The sequence below is a fragment of the Camelus ferus genome, chromosome 14 (genome assembly GCF_009834535.1).
Source record: "Camelus ferus isolate YT-003-E chromosome 14, BCGSAC_Cfer_1.0, whole genome shotgun sequence".
In the NCBI taxonomy this organism is placed as follows: Eukaryota; Metazoa; Chordata; class Mammalia; order Artiodactyla; family Camelidae; genus Camelus; species Camelus ferus.
Genome location: NC_045709.1, coordinates 13533702 through 13553361, shown reverse-complemented (window position 1 = coordinate 13553361; position 19660 = coordinate 13533702). Strand labels below are relative to the sequence as shown.

The 19660-nt window shown below is 36.0% G+C and overlaps 1 protein-coding gene across 4 annotated transcripts in view; it reads right to left on the bottom strand.

Annotated features, from left to right (window-relative positions):
- Positions 1 to 19660, bottom strand: part of TRPC4 (transient receptor potential cation channel subfamily C member 4) — a 170706-nt gene that overhangs the window by 88929 nt on the left and 62117 nt on the right. The window lies entirely within an intron of this gene.

Here is a 19660-nt window from a genome sequence, read left to right as displayed (position 1 = left end):
AGCAATGTTGAACAAAATTCATAAATCTTTTGCCAGTACTTTTTTTTTTTTTTTTTTGCAAGAAAGATGGGGCTTTTTTCCCCCTCACAAGACAAGAAAAAATTAGAGGGGAAAAAAAGCTTTCCAATGTAATGACACATTCTTCTTTGTTTAATCCGGATTGTGACATTTTACGAAAAATCTGAAATAAGTGGCTACGAAAGCTCTTTACTTGATGAAAGATTTTCTTGCTCCCACCTTTTCTCCCGACTGACAATCTTTGCTTTTCTTTCCCAGAGATGTGGCCTCCTTAAATAATCAAGAAATACACTGAAAAATAGTTATGATCTATTTTAAACCCAAGCTTTTCATCTGCCATAGGAAAAAAATTTTTTTTAATTCCTCAATCAGGTTTTCTGCTTGTTTGTTTGTTTTATCTTCTGCATTCCTAAAATCCAGCCTATGCTTAAATGTGGCAGCAGAACATAAGAGAGCTGGCCTCTCGGCCTTCAGTTTTCATCTATCCCTTTATAGTATGTTTTCCAGATAACAAGAGATGCTCCAGTGCTAACATCACTGTTTTATTAGAAATAAATGCTTCCCCATAAATCAGGTCACCATTCATTCCTTCAATAACTTCCTTTGGGTTATACTCTAGGAATAGTAATGTCAAAAATAATTTAATAGGCGTTATTCAGTAGGCATCTGTTAAGCACATTAACCCTCACTATTCATTATTCATACTTTATAGACATGGTCTCTCGGTGAGGAAGCAGAAGTCCTGCGGCTGGAACCCAGGTCCATCTGTCTGACACTCAAACCTCTATGTATTGCACTACACCATGCTGCTTTGCAGTTTCTGGTTTAATATTTCTTCCTGCTGGTAGAAAGTCGTAGAGGCATCTATGAAAATAAATGCTACAGAAGGACAAGTGAAACAGGCATGGCAGAAAAAGTGATGCCACGTGTCATTAAAATATGCTGCTGGTTGAATATGATTGAAAACACAAAAGGATGAAAAGAAAACAAGTATGTAGAGAAAAACAAAACTCATAGGAGACTTTAATTGCACTACTTTTAAGTAGATGTATAATTTTTATATAAGAATAATTCAACTTATATGCTTTTAATTCATCTGGCCATTTTGAATATCCATTTATTTCATAAGACACACACTATATATGTGTATATATATTTTAACATATTAAGTATTTTATTTAATTTTTTTAGAAGACAATTTACAGGCGTCCCCCACCCATTCCTTTACGTTAGTGTGACAATTTTCCATAATTTACTGTTTAAAGGAAGCTTTGGTCAAGAATGAAATGAAGTAGCAAAACCAAAATCAAAAAAACCCCAAATCACTGCTGCTTTTAAAATGCCATGATTTTCGCCAACTATATTCAAACAAAACACACAAACTGTTTATTTATTTGGCAGACAAGGGCCTGCTGGGACTCTGAGCAGCCAGCCCAGCAGGCATGTATGTTCATCCAGGTCCCAGAATGTAGGCTTTGGGGCTTCTCTGATTGCATTGAAAAATAACGATAAAACAAAAACACTTCATCAATTGCCTGTGACTGAGTACTAACTACACTCCGGCATCAGTTACATGTTTGAAAATTGGGGCTTTTCTTATTCTACCATCCCTTCTAAGTTTAATATCTTACATTCTTCTGTATGTACAATTTTGCCCTCTTCTTCTTTTAATTATTGAGAATTACTCCTGGACCCACGGGTTCTTCCTTTATTTCATTCAATATATTATGATTCACTGCAATGATTATTCATTTTGAACTTGCTACTGAGGTACGGCATACATAATATGGTAAATGCGTAAATATCAGTGTACAGCTTGATACCTTTTTAAAACGTGAACACACCTGTGTGACATGACACAGATAAAAATCTAGAAGAAGGTCTGCACCCCAGGAACCTCCCTCTTGTCACCTCCCAGTCATTACATGTTGTAGTCACCAATCTAAACTGCTATCACCACAGATAACCTTCACGTACTTTTTGACTTTATATAAATGAATCATAAAGCACACACTTTTTATGTCTATCTTTCTCTGTTCCAAACTAACTCATATAGTTAGTAGTATTCGTTTTTGTTACTTCTATTCTGCATAATATTTTGATTTATAAACATGGCACAATTTATCATTCTATTTTTGATGACACGTGTGTGGTTTCCATCTGTGGCTATTAAGAATATTGCTCCTATGCACATTTTTGTCCATGTCTATTGGCCCAGTATCTAGGAATGGAATTTCTGGGTTAAAGAGTTATTAAGCAGTGATACCAATTTTTATGGCCACAACAAATTATACTTGGTATTTCAGTTACTTGTCAGTCTTTCTAGCCACCTATTTATTTATGCCATTCATTATGTCAAGCAACCATTTTGAACTGTTTTAATAAAATAATTTATTTTATTATTTATTATGAGAAATGGGTGTTGAACTTATCTAAGGCCTTTTATACTTCATAATCACATAATTTTTCTCCTTAGTCCTAAAAGTATGATGCACGCACACATACACACACACACACACACACACACACACAGTAGAATACTATGCAAATGATTTTAGCATAAGAATTTAGTAAATTCCCTAAGGAGAGTATGAATAAAGCAAAAGGGAAATTAATCTAGAGACGAGATTATTTTTACTAGGTAGAATCAGAAAAGGATTTTAGGAGGAATTCATACTTAAGACTGTTGGAACAAGCAATGTAGGAAAGTTACAGGAAAATGACAGCAACAGGAAGAAAATAAGGAAGATGAAGTCATAGAAAATAATTTAGAATATGGAATAAGTCATATAGAGATAAATAAATGTCAAGTGCCTTCATGCAGATGAGGGTAAGACTAGGGAAGGTTCTGAATAGCGTTATTTTATAAACATTAGTGGAGTCATAGAAGAGTTGAACCAGAAGGGTAATGGGATAATTCTGAAGTATTAATGTTACTCTAGAATATTTTGATTATTGAATTTGAAAGTAGAGTGGTTGGAGGCAGAGAAAGGAGCCTGGTAACGATTGCTATGTGAACAATGGAAAAGGAAAGGCCATGACTAAGACCTGTCAAGCAGGCGAGGTAGGGGTCTGGGAGGAGGGGAATAGAAGCATGGACTAAGACGTCAGAGAACAAGAGAGGTGCAGTCCAGATGCCCTGAGCTAGTTTCCAGTTCAGATTTCAGTTTCTTTAATATCTACTTTTCTGGGAGGGAAAGCTGGATGTAAACAGAAGTAAACAATTCAAAATTCCATTACAGAATGGCAATGTTCTAATGACACATTTGCAAAATCTAGCGCTGACATGGGGGCTTCTAGAGAAGTCCTAAATCCAAGAAGGGCCCTCCTTCTCCTCTCTTCTGCCCTTTAGCTGGCTCTAAATGAAAGCTGATAAAAGGACACTTCTGACATCTTGCGAAAATGAGACAGCCCTCCCAAACTACCTCTTGCCTTGGAAGATGGCAGTATCACGGCCAAGAAGAGGGCGGCAAAGAGCTGTGACTGAGAGGCTCCTATTTGCTCAGTGGCTGCAGCTGAGACGTTTACCAAGTTGATTATCAGCTTGACTATCTACTCAATACTCAGAAATTTAAAGACGTCTAACACAGAAGGCATCTGAGCTCAGAAACATCTAGAATAATCCAGAAAATGGACTTGCTCCCTCTTCTTCATTCTTCGTTCACCAGCCTATTTTCTGTCTCCATCCTTTTCTTTGCTTTATTCAGTATCTTCAATATACAACTGTCTCTCTTTCCTTTTATGGTTCCAATGTTATAAGTGAAGGTCATATTTTTCTAACATTAAATAAATAGGTCACTGTAAGTGCCCGGTAGCTATTACTTAAAACTGGTTTTGATCGAGACCTTTTTTTCCAAGTTTTTCAAATTTACCATTCAGAATATTGAAGGATACATATGAAAATCAGGAGCATAATGCTGAAGATAAAAAAAAAACACAGTCTGCTTGACTTAGTTTAGCTGACGTAAACTCTATAGACATGAAAGCATTACACCCAAGCAAACATACATGCATGAAGATATAAACCCACATTACTCATAAACAACACACTCACGCATCAAAAAAATTTCAGCTGATTGAATTATATAATTCACCCAGTAATCTACAACTAAGTAGAAGCATTTAAAAGATGATCCTGAAACCAAATTCATGTCCCTGTTTCTTACATTGCATAACTGGAAGTTCGCTCTTTTTCCTCTGTCTAAGCTTTATGAATGCATATTTGTTCAATGTCTTTTTCTCAACCTTACCATAACATTAGTTACACTATTAACTGAATCTTTTTCATGTCACATAGCATTAAGGATGATTGACATACGCACAAACTGATTAACTCACATTAATCAGTTTAACTGATTACTCTTAACTCAGACACGGATGGCTTTTCTCAAATTTATCCCCAAATGCTTTATCATGAAGTGACTCAACACCAGTGTGAGGCATATACTGTAAAATCTAGACTGTGACATTCTATCCAAATATAGAAATGTCTCTTTGTCACGAACACATGCATTTTTTGAACTATTAATGCTGAAGTATACATTTCTAGGAGAGAAATTCATCCTGGAGTGAAATTCATCCAATTTAAGAGGATTCATTTCCTTAAGTTCAGCATTTGTTAAAGTAGGTTGCATAAATTGATTAAAAGAGATGTACTTACATAATATTATTTGGTGTATCCTAAATTATTAAGACTAAATAGGTCCATATTCTAATCTGTACTCTTAATTAGTTATATTGTGAAAGTCTCCTAAGATCTGTCCTACTGTCATATGAAAGAGGCTATCCCTGTAACATGAAATGGCTATGACCTTAAAACCTTATTCATACTACAGTTGGTAGCACAATAATTGAAAATTTATGAGAATTTTTTTCCAAGTGCTTCAACAAAAACGTGTTGAATTCTTTAGTTTCATCTTGCTTTTCACTTCAGCGTTTTTTATCTAATGTATTAAAACTCACATTTCTTAAAACTCAGGACTACAAATATATTCACCCATGAACCTACACAAAAATCGGGTGGTTGTCATATGAATGAATGAAGAGACAGATGGATGAATGAATGAATAGTTAAGTAACAATCTTATCTAAACAAAGTCAACTTTACTTTTTTTTTAGGCCCAAACTGTTTTCTGGAAAGACTCAACAGAATTCAAAAATATTACTTGAGCAGAAAAAGGAATTCCCTCTTGGTCCCAGCATAGAGCTAATAATTTACCAGTATGTTCACAGCCCATCTTTTAGAGGAAAGACTCTTGTGCCTTCTACTGCTTCTGAGTGACTAAGATTTTAAAGATGCTAATAGTCTGACATCTAATGAAAACTTAATCCGGAAAATAATTATAAAAAGCAGCTCAAAAGGGATCAGTTACCATACATACATATGGGTACATATGGCTCTAAATCAGGGCTTCTTAAATATTCATGTGCCACTAACTCCCTTGGGTATCCAGAGCAGTCTGTGGATGCTTATTCAGAAAGAATATTTCTAAACATTAGTGCACAGTATTATGCCAGAAAAAAAAAGTATTTAACTATAGATTTTAAATATATTTAAAATCAAGTATGTGATGTGGTAACTTATATGCTCTATTAATGCATTAAATGAAACACTTGATTTGCAGGTAATTAGACTAATTTTAAAGTCAAGATCAACATACAAATATATCAAATATACAGTAAAATTGTGATCTGATAGGAAGATATCTATGATTTTGGCTACTGACAAAGACACAGTAACTGTTTACAAAGCTAATATTTTGGCCTATGTCCATAATTGAAGGAAAGTATATATTCTGCTCAGAAGTTAGTAAAAATATAGATGTAATTTTTCTGTCCTAATTCATAGATATCCTTGAATTTTCTCCATTGCATCCCTAAGTTAAGGAACTCTTCAAGGCTGATTAAATTGGATTCAGAAAACTCAAATGAGAATTTTAAGAAAATTCTAGAAAAAAGCACTAACTAGAGAGCTGTTTTCTAGGAGAGGCAATTAGAGAATTAGAAAGACTTTCTGGAAAGGAAAGAAAGAAAGCATTATTTTTGAAATAAAAAAAGATATTCATCTTAATTCAAAGACAGAGTGTTGTATGATTATAAATGTCTTTGAATATCAAGTGGAACAAATAGATCACAACACAGACACACACACACACACACGCACGGACACACACACACGCACACACATGGACACACACATGAACATTAACTTCAGGAGGGAGAATTCTGGAATTTTAGGGAAAGATCCAGAAGATTTAACATGTAAATAAATGATATTTTAGGCGACAATAAAGAACAATGAGGAAAATGCATACCAAAAAATGAGGCATAAACAGCAAAGGAAATTTTGCTGTTCTAAGGAAATTTGGTCTGTAGACTGAGAGGTTTCATCAGGTCTTTTGCTGAAATAATGAAAACAATGGTATACAATAGACACATCCTGCGGATGGCCCCTACTCCCAAGGTTTTATGAAAGAGGAATAATGTAGAGTCATCAGATACACAGAATAAGTGGGTACCAATGGAAATGCAACTACCATCAAATTTCTCATCTTCACTTATCAAAATCTGCAAGACAGTGTAACTGCATCTACAAACAATTTTTAACAAAAAATGTGACTGAAGAATTCTATACCCAGGCAAGTTCTCACTCTATTAGGATAAAAGAAAAATATCTGTGTCTTAGTTATCCTGGAATTCAGAAGGAACATCACACATATGCTTTATACGAGAAAATTTTGCAGAAGGTATTGTAACCAATATTAATGATTCCCCTCCAGATGGAAAAAAAAAAAAAAAGGCTGAGCCATGAATTTTGCAATATCTAGAGTTAGTTCAAATACTTATTTGAATTGTGCTTGGGATTTAGTCATATGGTTGATAAATAAAGATACTTGAAGGAAAAGGAAAAAGAATATCCAATAATCATTTCGAAGTCAGTTATAAACTCTCTCCCTGTAACCTAGGAACTGGGGGGATAGGGTCTGAGATTAGAAAATAAAAAAACAAAATATCACTTTATTTTACTGAGTCTCTTAGAAGCAACATAGATCTTCCTTAATTCAGCTCATATGTATGTGAGCCGCTGTCTTTTAATTAGGGGCAACTGGCCTATTCATATTAATGTGATAACAAATAGTATTAGTTTTGGTTTCCATATTATTTTATACTTATTGTTTATCTTCTCGGATTTAGCTCTCTCCTTTACTTCTGTATTTTTTTAATTTAGGTATAGTCTGTTTACAGTGTTGTGTCAATTTCTCACTTTTGAATTTTAAATAAGCAATAAATAACCCAAACCTTAGGAGTTAACAAAGTAAGAAATCCCCTTCTAAAAAACCCAAGGATCAAAAAGAAAATGAAATGAAGTTAAAAATTCTCTGGAAAGGAGACCACCAGAATAACTATTAGCAAATCCAACTGTGTATGAAAATAATAAAATATAGTGTACAAACAGGGCTTATTTCAGAAATGTAAATCCTTTTATTATACTTTTCACTATAATTCATTACAATGAATTATTTTTCACAGACACTGGAGTCAGATTGCTTGGATTTACTGCAAGTTTTTACTTTACACTCCCTGCGTGGCCTTGGTCAAATTACTGAATCTCTCTGTGCTTCACTTTCCTCATCTGTAAAATGGGCCAATAAAAGTACCTACCTGTGGCACTGTTTTGAGAGTCACATGGGTTTATGTAATAGAGCACTTAGAGCAAGGCATGGCCCTTAGTGGGAGCTTGATACACATTTACCTGATTGTAACTGTCTGTCTCTGCGTTGGAATGTAAGCTCCGTGAGGGCAGGGACTGTGCCGGTTTTGTTCACTAACTTGAGCCTGGCTCTAATGCTGGCATATGAATAATAAATAATGCTACATGAACAAATAAACAGTTATTGAAGGAGTGAATGCATCTATGAGTGGTGCAGTGAAGTGTTTCCAAAACCTTCAGGTATTTTTTATCAAATGTGATGCTACCACACATGAACAGGTGTTGGATCGATTCCATCACCATTCCTACAATAAAGCCTATTTACCAAAAATCAATAGCAAACCTCATAATAAGGACTGAAAGGTTTTCCTATTAAAATTAGTAATAAGACTACAATGTTCATTCTCACCATTGTCAGTCACTCTTATGTTGGATTTCCTACCTAATGCAAAAGATTAGAAAAATAAAATATCAGTAAAAAATATTAAGAAACAACACGAAGTTATCTCTATTTGGTACAGCCTTGCTGGAAAGTATCTGGCACTTACATAAATTCTGAGAACCATAGTCTTACTTCCAGGAACTCTTCGTACAGAAAACCAGCCACCGTGATACTATTACTTTGTATTTATAGTTCAGCATTATCTATTATGATAGAAATTTGGGTGTCACCTGAACACTTCTCCTAAGGGAAAGGTTGAAGTAACCGTGGTATTTCCCTACATAAAACGCTACGATGCTGTTGAGTATTTGAACTTGAATGAATGCTGTATGTGTCAATCTGGAGCGCTGGCGCTGAGTTTCATTTTGTCCTTTTTGAGAGTTCTAGCACAGTCGGTCACAGAAAGGCTCCTCGTTTTAGGTTCTTTAAGCATTAATTGAGAATCTGCTCTATATCAAAGACTGTCCTTGGAATCACCTAATTATATCTGAACTACTTTATCTGATGAACAAAGACCTGTAGAATCAAGCCCACACCTGTATTACAATCTACTTTGTAGTCCACCCCGACATACAGCCCGCGGCCCGATCATTTCAGCGTCGCATTTCCATTCATGGTCTTCTTGTTGGCTTCTGCCTCTTCTCTCCCACTCACCCAAGTTGACAAGACATTCAGGACCCACCTCAACCTTATTATTTCTCTGCTGCCTGAACTGTCATAAACCTGGCACTTTTTTCTGGCAGAGAAAAGGGAAGGGTATTATTATTTTTATTTTACCAGAAGAGATAAATATCCATTTTTTAAAAAATAAGTTATAAAAAAATAGAAAGAGGAGTTTCTGAGAAAAGCAAGGGAGTGCAAATTGTACAATTTATGATTCTCTTACCTTCTTTAAATGTGCTCATACGAACTACTTAGAACTTTACCCAAACTTTGGTTAGTGATCCATCCAGTATAAATACAAGTAATGTAATATCAATAACTCTTTTTACTTTGTTAAAGTTAACATTGATCTTAAATTGTGTTGGCTATATATTTTATCGTGAGTCAATTTCAAGTCTACTCTGAATTAAAAATATCAGCAAATAGATACAGTGCGTATTGATTTGAAGAGGTGTAGGAGGCACATAGTAAACATAATTCTATGATAGCATGGATGACAGATCTCTTTGACAATTATGATACGCACTTGAGCCCAGTAAATGAGGATCTGGCAAAAAATCATTTTGACTCATTGACGCCGTTAGGACCAGTGTGCTTGGAGTCCCATTACAGTGACACAAGCACTAACTAACAGATGTGAAGCACTCACTATGTGCCGTGCCCTGTGTGCTAGGACCTTTCCATTTCTCATGTTCGTTAATCTTCAAAACCACTTTTGGAAGTACATATTATTGTAATCCTCTTTGGACAAATGAGAACACTCCTTACAGAAGTTCAGTAGCTTACCCGTGGTCACACAGAAATCTAGGCAGCTTGATACCAGAGTCTAAATTCTTAATCAACAGACTATATGTCTTGCAGGTACAGCAGCTGTGAGATCCTGGAAATAGCTCAGGGATCAAGTATAGGCATTAAATCCTGCCTCCACCATTTTCGGTTGCGTGAAAAATGACAAAACCAGTTAATTTCTCTGCATTTCCGTGTTCCCATTTTGAAATGTGGAAATGTATTTAATATATTTCTTCTCCTCGTGGAATAAGAATGGGAGAAATATATATCCAAGGCTTCTCGAAGTTAATACTCACAGGGCTGCAGTGAAGATTAAATGTGAAAGCACGTTGTAATCTATAAATCACTAAATAACAGGAAGGGACTAGTGTTATGTGACAAGCCCGAGATTGTTAGGAGAAAGAGTAGAAAACTGTTTTGCTCAGTTTTGCTGGATTATCTGCTTCTCCTCACATAAACACAGTCCAAATTATTGTGCTTGATTCATCGGAAAGCTAGAACAATTATTTCCTGGCCAGCCAGTCCCGTGAGTGTAGAGGTCAAAGCTGGGAGCATGTACTTTTCATTACTGAACATTTACACTGTGTATCTCCTAAAACAGCATGGGCTCTTTGTTGTATTCTGCTATAGGCACGCTGTAATAACTATAATGTCATTTGTATCCTGGATAAAGAACTGGAGAAATTTATTTCAACTCCTAAGGAGACATCGAACAAATAGGAACTTTTTTTTACTGAGCATAGTTGATTTACAATTGTCATGTTAGTTTCTGGTGGACAGCAAAGTGATTCAGTTATACGGACATATATACATAATCTTTTTCATATTCTTCTCCATTATAGTTTATTACAAAATATTGAATATAGCTCCCTGTGATATACAGTAGGACCTTGTTGCTTCTCTATTTTTATAAATAGTAGTATGTACCTGCTAATCCCAAACTCCTAATTTATCCTTCCCCTTTGCTCTGGAAACCATACATTTGTTTTTTATGTCTGTGAATCTGTTTCTGTTTTGTAAATAAGTTCACTTGTATCATATTTTAGATTCCATGTATAAGTGATATCATATGATATTTGTCTTTCTTTGTCTGACTTACTTCACTTAGTATGATAATCTCTAGGTCCATCCATGCTGCCACAAATGGCATTATTTCATTCCTTTTTATGGCTGAGTAGTATTTCATTGTGTGTGTGTGTGTGAGTGTGTGTGTGTGTGTGTGTGTGTGTGTGTGTGTGTGTACACACTATATATTCTTTATCCAGTCATCTGTCTGTGGACATTTAGGTTGCTTCCACATATTGGCTATTGTAAATAATGCTGCTATGAATACTGGGGTGCACGTATCTTTTCAAATTAGAGTTTTCTCCAGATATCTACCCGGAGTGGGATTGCTGGATCATATGGTAACTCTATTTTTTGTTTTTTAAAGGAGCCTCCATACTGTTTTCCATAGTGGCTGCACCAATTTACATTCCCACCAACAGTGTAGGAGAGTTCCCTTTTCTCCACACCCTCTCCAGCAAAACAAATAGCAACTTTAAATCACCATCAGCTTTGGCTAGATTTAATCACTCAAATAACTAGAGGATTACTATCGCTCACTTCCAGATCATTCAATTCATAGATATCACTTTTATTTTTAAAACTCTCTCTTTTTATATCTATTACATTGAAGGAGAATCTATTAAATGATATCTAAATGAAATCTTTCTTCTTTGAAAATATAGCTCACAGGTCAATTTTCTACTTAATTTTATAAGAATTACACATAAATTCTGATCAGAGATTCTAGTTGACAGTATTTATGAGTGTCTCCTTTTTGAAAGCCACCAGTCTTTTGATTTCCATGACTTGGTAGCGTACGGGTTCAAATACAGGCTGTCCAAACGATGGTTTGTAGCTTTGGAAACATTATTGAACACTCCTTAACTTCCATTTTTCTCATCTGTAAAATGGAGATTATTATGGTCTTTACCCACTAGGGTTCTTTTAAGGATGAAAAGTCATGATGAACATAAACGTGTGCTTTCTATAATGTCTGATGACACAAAATATCGTGTGATTATTATAATTACCATCACCACTATCATCATCATTTTCTTTGGTCGCTCTTTCTCAGTCCCACTTCCTGGGGCCCCTTCGCTGATTCAACCCCTGACCACTGCTTCTTCAGGGATCAAACTTTAGCCGAGCGTTCTCCTCATTCTACATATATGAACTCACGCACGTTAGCTGCTCTCATGTTAGTTATAGTCTGTACGTGCCAACTTGTGTTCCTCCAGCCATTCAGTAAAACTTTGGGGCACCAATTTTATGCCAATCTTCAGCATTTGGAGAATATAGCAGTAAACAAGATAAAATCCCTGCCTTTACTCAAATTGCATTCTAGAAAGAGAGGAGAGGGTTTCAACACACAGCATGAATGAACATTTGAATGAATACATCAGTGAGTGATGGAATGTCAAATGGTAATGGTTCTGGAGAAAAGCCCAGTAGAGTAAGAGGAAATAGTGTCAGAAGCAAAGAGAGACTGCAGCCCTATATGCAATAACAGGGAAGTCCTAGTGGTATGGTGGCATTTGAATAAAAGGCTGAAGAAACTTAAAGAACAAGCTAAGCGTCTATCTAAGGGCAGAGCATTCCTAGAAGAGGGAACAGCAAGTGCAAAGATCTTGAGGCATAAATTATGATTAATATATCTAGTCAATTTGATGGAAGTTGAGTTATTGAACAGAAGAGCAGCAGGAGACAAGGTTAAAGGAAAGTGGCAGGTGAGGAGCGGATGAGGCATTTTAATCCATTTTAAGCACTCTGGCTTTTCCTCCCAGTGAGATGAAAAATCACTGGAGCATTTCAAGCAGAGAAGTGGCACTCTGACCACCTTTACAAGACTACACTGTGTTGAGAATGGACTAAGGGTAACTGAGGTGGAAGCAGGAAAAATGAATAATAATCAAGCAAAATTTTCAATAATCAAGGCAAGAGTTCTAGATGGCTGAAATAGGGGGCAGGGTATAGCTCAGTGGTAGAGTGCCTGCTTAGCATGCATGAGGTCCTGGGTTCAATTCCCAGTACCTTCATTAAAAAATAGTCGTAGATGGCTGAAATAAATTTCAGTACAGAGTTTGAGAAGTGGTCCAATATTGGATATATTATGAAGGCAAAGGCAACAAATTTGCTAATGGACTAGATATTGGGTGTGAGATATAATATCACAAAGAGAGATCAGTGATGACAAAAGATCCTGGCTTAGGCAGATGGAACTGCGATTTACCGACAACATCCTGGAAGAAGAGCTTTGGCAATAAATAAAGATTAAGATTTGTTTTTTGCATGTTAAGTCTGAGATGTTAGAAATCTGGAGACAGACATTTGAGAGTCATCTGCATACAAATAGAATTTAAAGTCATAAGCTTAGGTGCCATGTCGCAAATGAGAAGTGAGTGGAGGTAGAAAAGAGAAGTCGGAAACTTGAGCCCCAGCATATTACATTTTAGAGGTTAAGAAGAGGAAGAATGACCTGCAAAGGATATTGAGAAATGCAAGAAGAGTGTGAAATCCTCGAATAGTAAGGTACGTATTCTGGCAGGTTGGTAGCTATGGTGGTGGAAGCAAATGAATGTTCTCTCGTGATTGATTCTGTCTTCTTAGTAAAATAGGAGATAAAGACATCACTTGAGAGAGAGAAGGGGAGAGGAGCTGCAGACTTGTTGGGTGTTTGAGGAAAAAGAGGGAAAAATGAACTCATCATCGAGGAAGGTGGGGGAAGTATACATACCCAGGAAATGTAGTAGGATGGCCAGGCTCCACAAAGTACCCATTTGAAATTAGTGATTAAACATTTGGAGTTAAAGTAATTGAAAGGGTTCTGTTTTTCTTAAGGCCCCTCTGGCTAGTCAGGTACAGGCTATACCAGAAATGGGATTTTACCAGATAATATTACAAAGGGAGTGACGGAAACTTGTCTGTAGAGAGGGGCACCAGGGATGGACTATCAAATTTTAATTAAGGAAGTGACATTATGAGGGTCGAGGACCCAAGAAAAGTTTAGCTTATGGGCACTAGGTAGAGTGAGCAGGAAAGAAACTACAGCTTTGCAGGTTGTATCATTAATGAGAATAACAGTTCTTGGTATGGCCAGGGGAGCAGGTGGTTGAGGTGAGGTGGCGTTAAAGATAACTGTCTGGGAAGGAAGGAAATAGGTTTAGAAAAGCCAGGGTAATTCTAGGACTAACCACATGTTATCATCAGAGAAGTCAAACAAGACCGTGTTGAGCAGTGTGACCATGTCTGAGGCCAAAATCTTTAAGTGATGGGAATACTGTATAGCCAATTCAACTGGGGCAGAGGGGCTGGAATGAAAGAGAGAACAATGCTATGAAATAGCCACTGAGGAACCAAACCCAGTGGTGTGACTGATGCTGCCAGAGAGACTCAGATTTCAGTTAGGAACGAAGGGGCTTTTATAATTTTCCCCTTGAAACTCCTGCACATGTTAGGTAAGACATAGCCTAGACAATTTATATTTTTGTTACTGTTAAAAATGTTCCCCTTTTACAAGTACCTACGACACATATTTGTTTGTACACTCACTTAAAATTTTAAACTCTAATTTGTTAGAGCTAGTGTTAGTAACATATAGGCCAACTTTGATTAGGGTCTAAAATGCCTTTGAGTTTTCTAGAATAATGTTTCATATCATGACTTAGATAAGCTTTCTAATTAATTATAATAATTTACAGATTACATTTTGTTTTTATGTCGACACATTATGTGAATATACTTTTTATCTCTTCGAGTCTTTATACTTTTTATTTTTACTCTTTTTGTTATTCAAAACAGAGCCTCCAGTAGAGTACTGTATGGAGAAAAAATATTGAGAATCCTTGTTTTGTTATTGATACTAATAAAAATGCTTTTAATATTTCACTGTTCAGAATGATACAAGATTTAGATTTTTTTTAATAGATTCTCTTAATCAAGGAAAGTCTTTTGTCTGTTTCACTCCCGGTTTGCTTAGTTGTTTTTTTTTCCTTATCATAGAAGGATAAAAATTTTATCAAAGGCTTTATTTTTTTGGCATCTAGTGAAATAATCATTTATTTCCTTCTCCTTTACCTGTTAAGGTAGTGAATTACATTAATAGGGTTTTCTAATAAACTGCTTGAGATTTTTGCATTTATATTTTTGTTGGGCCAGAATTTTCCTTTCTTACACTGTCCCCTTCAGATTTTTGATGCCAAGGCTGTATTAGTCTCATAAAGTTAGAAATGTCTGTGAAAGACTGGAATAATATGTTTCTTGAATGGTAGAATTCACCTGTTTTTCTTCACCATTATTTTTAAAATATACTTATTAACCTTTTGAAAAATCTGTATTTATTTCAAATATTTCCATGTTTTAGGTTTTATGTAAATTTTTATTATAAAGACTGTTAACGTTATTTTCATCTTACTAATCAGATGTATCAGTCTTTTTCCCCCCTAACATTGCTCAGTGTAGCCTGTCACTCATTCATTAAAATAGGACTCCAAACTTTGAGGGTGAATGAATGCCATGTGTATAGGGTTTCATATAAGCTAAATATCTGCTTTACTTTTGTGCTCAGAAAGTCTTATCCACATGAAAACCTCTAACGCTTGCTAAAGAGACTTAGCATTCACATCATATTTAAATTAATTATGACATTATTTAATCCACATGATATTCAGTTGGTATTTGGTATTTATCCCTTGATAGATTTTAAGTGTTCTCAATATTATTGTGATGATTGTGCAATATTTTAACTTGTATGGTGTTAAAATACACTGTAATTTACTTAATCATCTCCATTTTGAATGCATGAAAGAGTGATTAATTATGACTACCTTTTTCTTTGGTTTTGCTTTTGCTAAACATTGCTAAGCTGGTTTTTCAAAAGGATTTAGTTCCAACAAAAATAAAGGGTGCTAGTTTCACCACCTAGATGGAGCATAAAATACAGAAAATTGCATAACTGCCTTCTCGTTCTTTGTTGTCAATCAGTCTGCATTAGATAGAATTATTTTTATCAATTTTTGTTTTATGTTGTATAAGTTCTTTTCTCTTTTTTTGATTTTATCATTTTATTTTAAATACTTCTTAAACATATTTTAAACTGTCTGTATTAAATACAAAGGAATACATACTATCAAATCATTATAGAGATAATTTTGAAATAAAACACATCTTTCAGAGGTTAAAAATCACACCGAGGTTAACCTTCATTGTCTTCTGTTTTATAGTTTTCTCCAAAGGTTTGTTTAAAGTCTGCTGCACATGATTAATGTAGATTTACATGAATAAATAAAAGTTGACATAATTATGTCAAGTCCTGTGATTTGAGGTTCCAATGAAGTATCCATGGAGTAAAATGTATCTTAGTTTGTGTTAAATTTAAACAAACACTATCAAGCTTGCCCGTACTTTTCAAGCAGCCTGAGACTCTTAGGAGGGTAGGAAACACAGCGCCAGACTGTGTCCTCCTAGCTGGATGGAGCATGTTTGGCAGGAATGTAGGGACAAATGACATGAATCCTCACATCTTAATCCACTCTGATTGAAGAGCACTCAAAATATGGGGAATGTGGAGGCATGGGAACGAGGTGTCATCAATCCAGCATGGCAAAATACCATTGCATACTGTGCTTAATACCTCGATTTCTTTAAACAATCTATGCTTCAAGTGGAAAATTCACTCAGCTTTTTCTCTGTCACAGCACCCATTTAACAAAGAAAATGATAAAAAAAAATTTCATGTGGATCCTTTCTTGGCAGTGAGAGATGCAGCAGAATTACATGGATGGGGTGTCCTAATGGGAAAACACACTGGTCCAAAAGTCCAGGGCGGGAACCAAAATAGTTCCCATGAATGAGAAGATAACATGGCAAAGTGAAAATATGGAACCGGTAGTTGGAGCTGAGAAGCTATGAACGGCTGCAGGTTGGTAAGGCTGTCTAGGGTGGGCAGCCTGAATGCCTGGCAATTTTGAGTTGGCCACAGATGAATGTGTGGTTGATCACTTATACCTTAAAAGGAGCAGATGAGATAGAGCTGAGGAGTCAGGTGATCTTGGCTCATCCACTGACCCTCAGCGTGGCCTCCAGGACGATGTTCACTGGCTTCACATTTAGTCATAACAGCATTGCCTGTTTACTCACAGGATCGAGTCACCTTAATAGGAAGAAAGAGCTCTGAGCTCCAACACTGAGTTGCAGTGATGCACAAATGAAAGGAGGAGAAAGTACCCTTTACATTTATGATCTTAGACGTGAAAACAGATAATTATTACAATTGTGGGTTTTATTTTTCCGTTAGTAATGAGAAATTAAATTTAAGAATACTAAAGAAAAATTTTTATTTCATGTATGAGCAATAAAAGAATGGGCCTATTGAGTGAGTATGAATTTCCTAAATTTTATGTCCCTTTCATGGATAACTATAATAGTATAATTAAAGATTTCCAAAGAAAGAATTCTAACTTTATATTCATGTTTAACCTGCCCATATATTTAATAACTGCTTTCTCATTGTTGCCTTTCTCTGTTGTGATATGCAGAAGCATTATAATCTGTGAGAAAAGCACTGACTCTTTCCTATTATAAAAGCTGTATATCTTTATTGCATAAAGACTTTTTAAATGTCAGAAATACAAAGGAGACAGAAAATTCACCCTAACTCCTGCTAGTCAGAGATACACATTGTCTCTCTCTCTATCCAGATACACATTCTCTCTCTTTCTCTCTCTCTCTCAATATGTATAAAATTTCAGGTGTGTTTTATTTTTTAACAGTTGCAGGCTGTTATGGAAATAGTGCAGTCAAGGAAGGCTGCGTGTTCCATATGGAACTTTAACTTTTTAAGATGAGATGAGGCTTCTCAGGATGCAGTACTTCACTTACAATCCTACACAGCATCGTGGGGAGATAGAGGCCAAATTAAAAACAACAGCAACAAAAAAATCCCATACAACGTTATCACAAAGGTATTAATTCTGAATATGATCTAAGTGAGAATTGCTATCTTAACTAAATAAAGCCTCTAAGCTCTCTGATGTTCGACTTTATCTTGCCAGATTGTTCTTTGCCCGATTTATTTTCAGGAGTGATGATGGGGTTTTTAATTGGCCATGTTCATCCATGCACCATCTACTGGGCAGACTGTTACTTAATACCCAGCACGTGCACAGTATTATGTAGCCAGGAGAAGAAAACGCGACTACAATTTGATTTGGTTTGAAGAGTAAAAGATGCCCAAGGAACACACTGACATTCACAAGTTTGAGAAGAAAGTGACCCACAAAGACCATCACAGGATAACAGGCTCAAAAGCGATTTTGTTTTAAAAGACCCAACTATAACAACCAAGGCTAATAAGAGTTTTTATATTTATATATTTAGTATTCACTTGAGGGAAAAGGAAAAGGAAAAAAAAAGGCTTCGTTAAGAAGAATCAGCAAGTTTATGCAAATGAGGAAAATCTGTTGAGCTATCACTGTCACACGATGTATTGTGTCGCTAAGAATCCAGGAAGGTCGAGGCCACAAAAACGTAGCCCTTTCAGGATTAAAAACATAGCTATGAAACCAAGGAGTGCTACGGAAATAACTTGCTTTTCAAAACTCTTCCTCTGAGGCTGCATAAAAATAACTGAACTAATGCTTGGAAAAATTCTAGGAAGTGACAGTGTGAAGCTAATGAGAGAAGACAGGAGCTAAGTCGTGGCAGCCCCGTAGCCCGGCTTTCTGGGCACGAGAAAAGTGATGGGCACTTGGTCCTCCTGATGGAACGGTGGCTTCATTCTGCCCACGAGTAAAGAAAGTGTCACCCAGAGTTTTGACTGGATGCTGAGAAACGCACATGGGAAGGGAAAAGATCATGCTGTTCTATTCTTTCCTCCACTGAGTTTCTTTAGCTGTGAACTTGAATATTTAGATACAAGAATGAAAGACTTCAGCAATTTACGAGTTATGTAGCCACCAGCCAAGAGACTTCCTAACCTCTATTTTAAAGCATCCAAAATGTATCTAGCAGGATAGGTGCAGGGGCAACATGTTACTAGAAGAAGAAAACTTGGGGGATGAATTCCACATCTCTCATGCCTCAGATAAAATATACAGAAGAGGCTGAGTCTCAGGGAAAATCAAAACAGACGCTGAGTGCAGCACTAGTTACAGAATGAAAAAATCACTTCCTCTGCTCCTTGTTTTTTGGATCAGATTTGTAAAGAATGGAATGTATTAGCATTATCGTAATCCCCAGATATCATTTTAATCATTTTGCTATAGAATTAAGTAAAGAAGAAATCCAAAGAAGTGTATCATGGTGGTCCATGAATTTGTGTTTGCTTTTTTGGGGGGTAACATTTAATCTGAATTACGTCACCCAGAGAAGAGGCATCTATACCAGGTAAAAATGGACAAATTTCATGGAAACTGGTGATGTTTGTGGCGCCTTACAAAACCTCGGCTAATATTGTGGCATGCAGAACTGTAATCTATTGAAAAGTAAAGAAAAATACTAAAAAGTATATGCCTATTATTTTTGAGTTCACGCCAGATAGTTAAAGCTAATACACGTGTTTCCAGAGGCCTCCAGTATTCACCAGGTGGCAGTCTTTTCCTTGAATGTGGTCAAAACAAACGTGATCTGCTTTACCTCATCTTTATTAAAAGAAACAGTGTGACTTATGTGAGGAGATGTTCTACATTTATTCCCATAATGTTGAATTTAAATGACCTGTCTCTTCTGAAAACATACTCCCTCAAATATCCCTAAGGGAACCTGTTTATTCTTCCATGAGATCATCTCTGATCATTTTCTTTAATCATGATTGTTCCTTTTCTCTCTCTGTATTCAGAGTGAAACAACATTGTATTTGATGATTAACAACATGTTTAGATTGTATATATATGTAGACTTGACTGGTCTTAGAAGGCTGGTCCATTTCCTCTCTCCTGGCTTCCTGGCGTCTCTGGGGAAACGGTCAATTTTCCTGGGTCCATCTGACCTCTCAT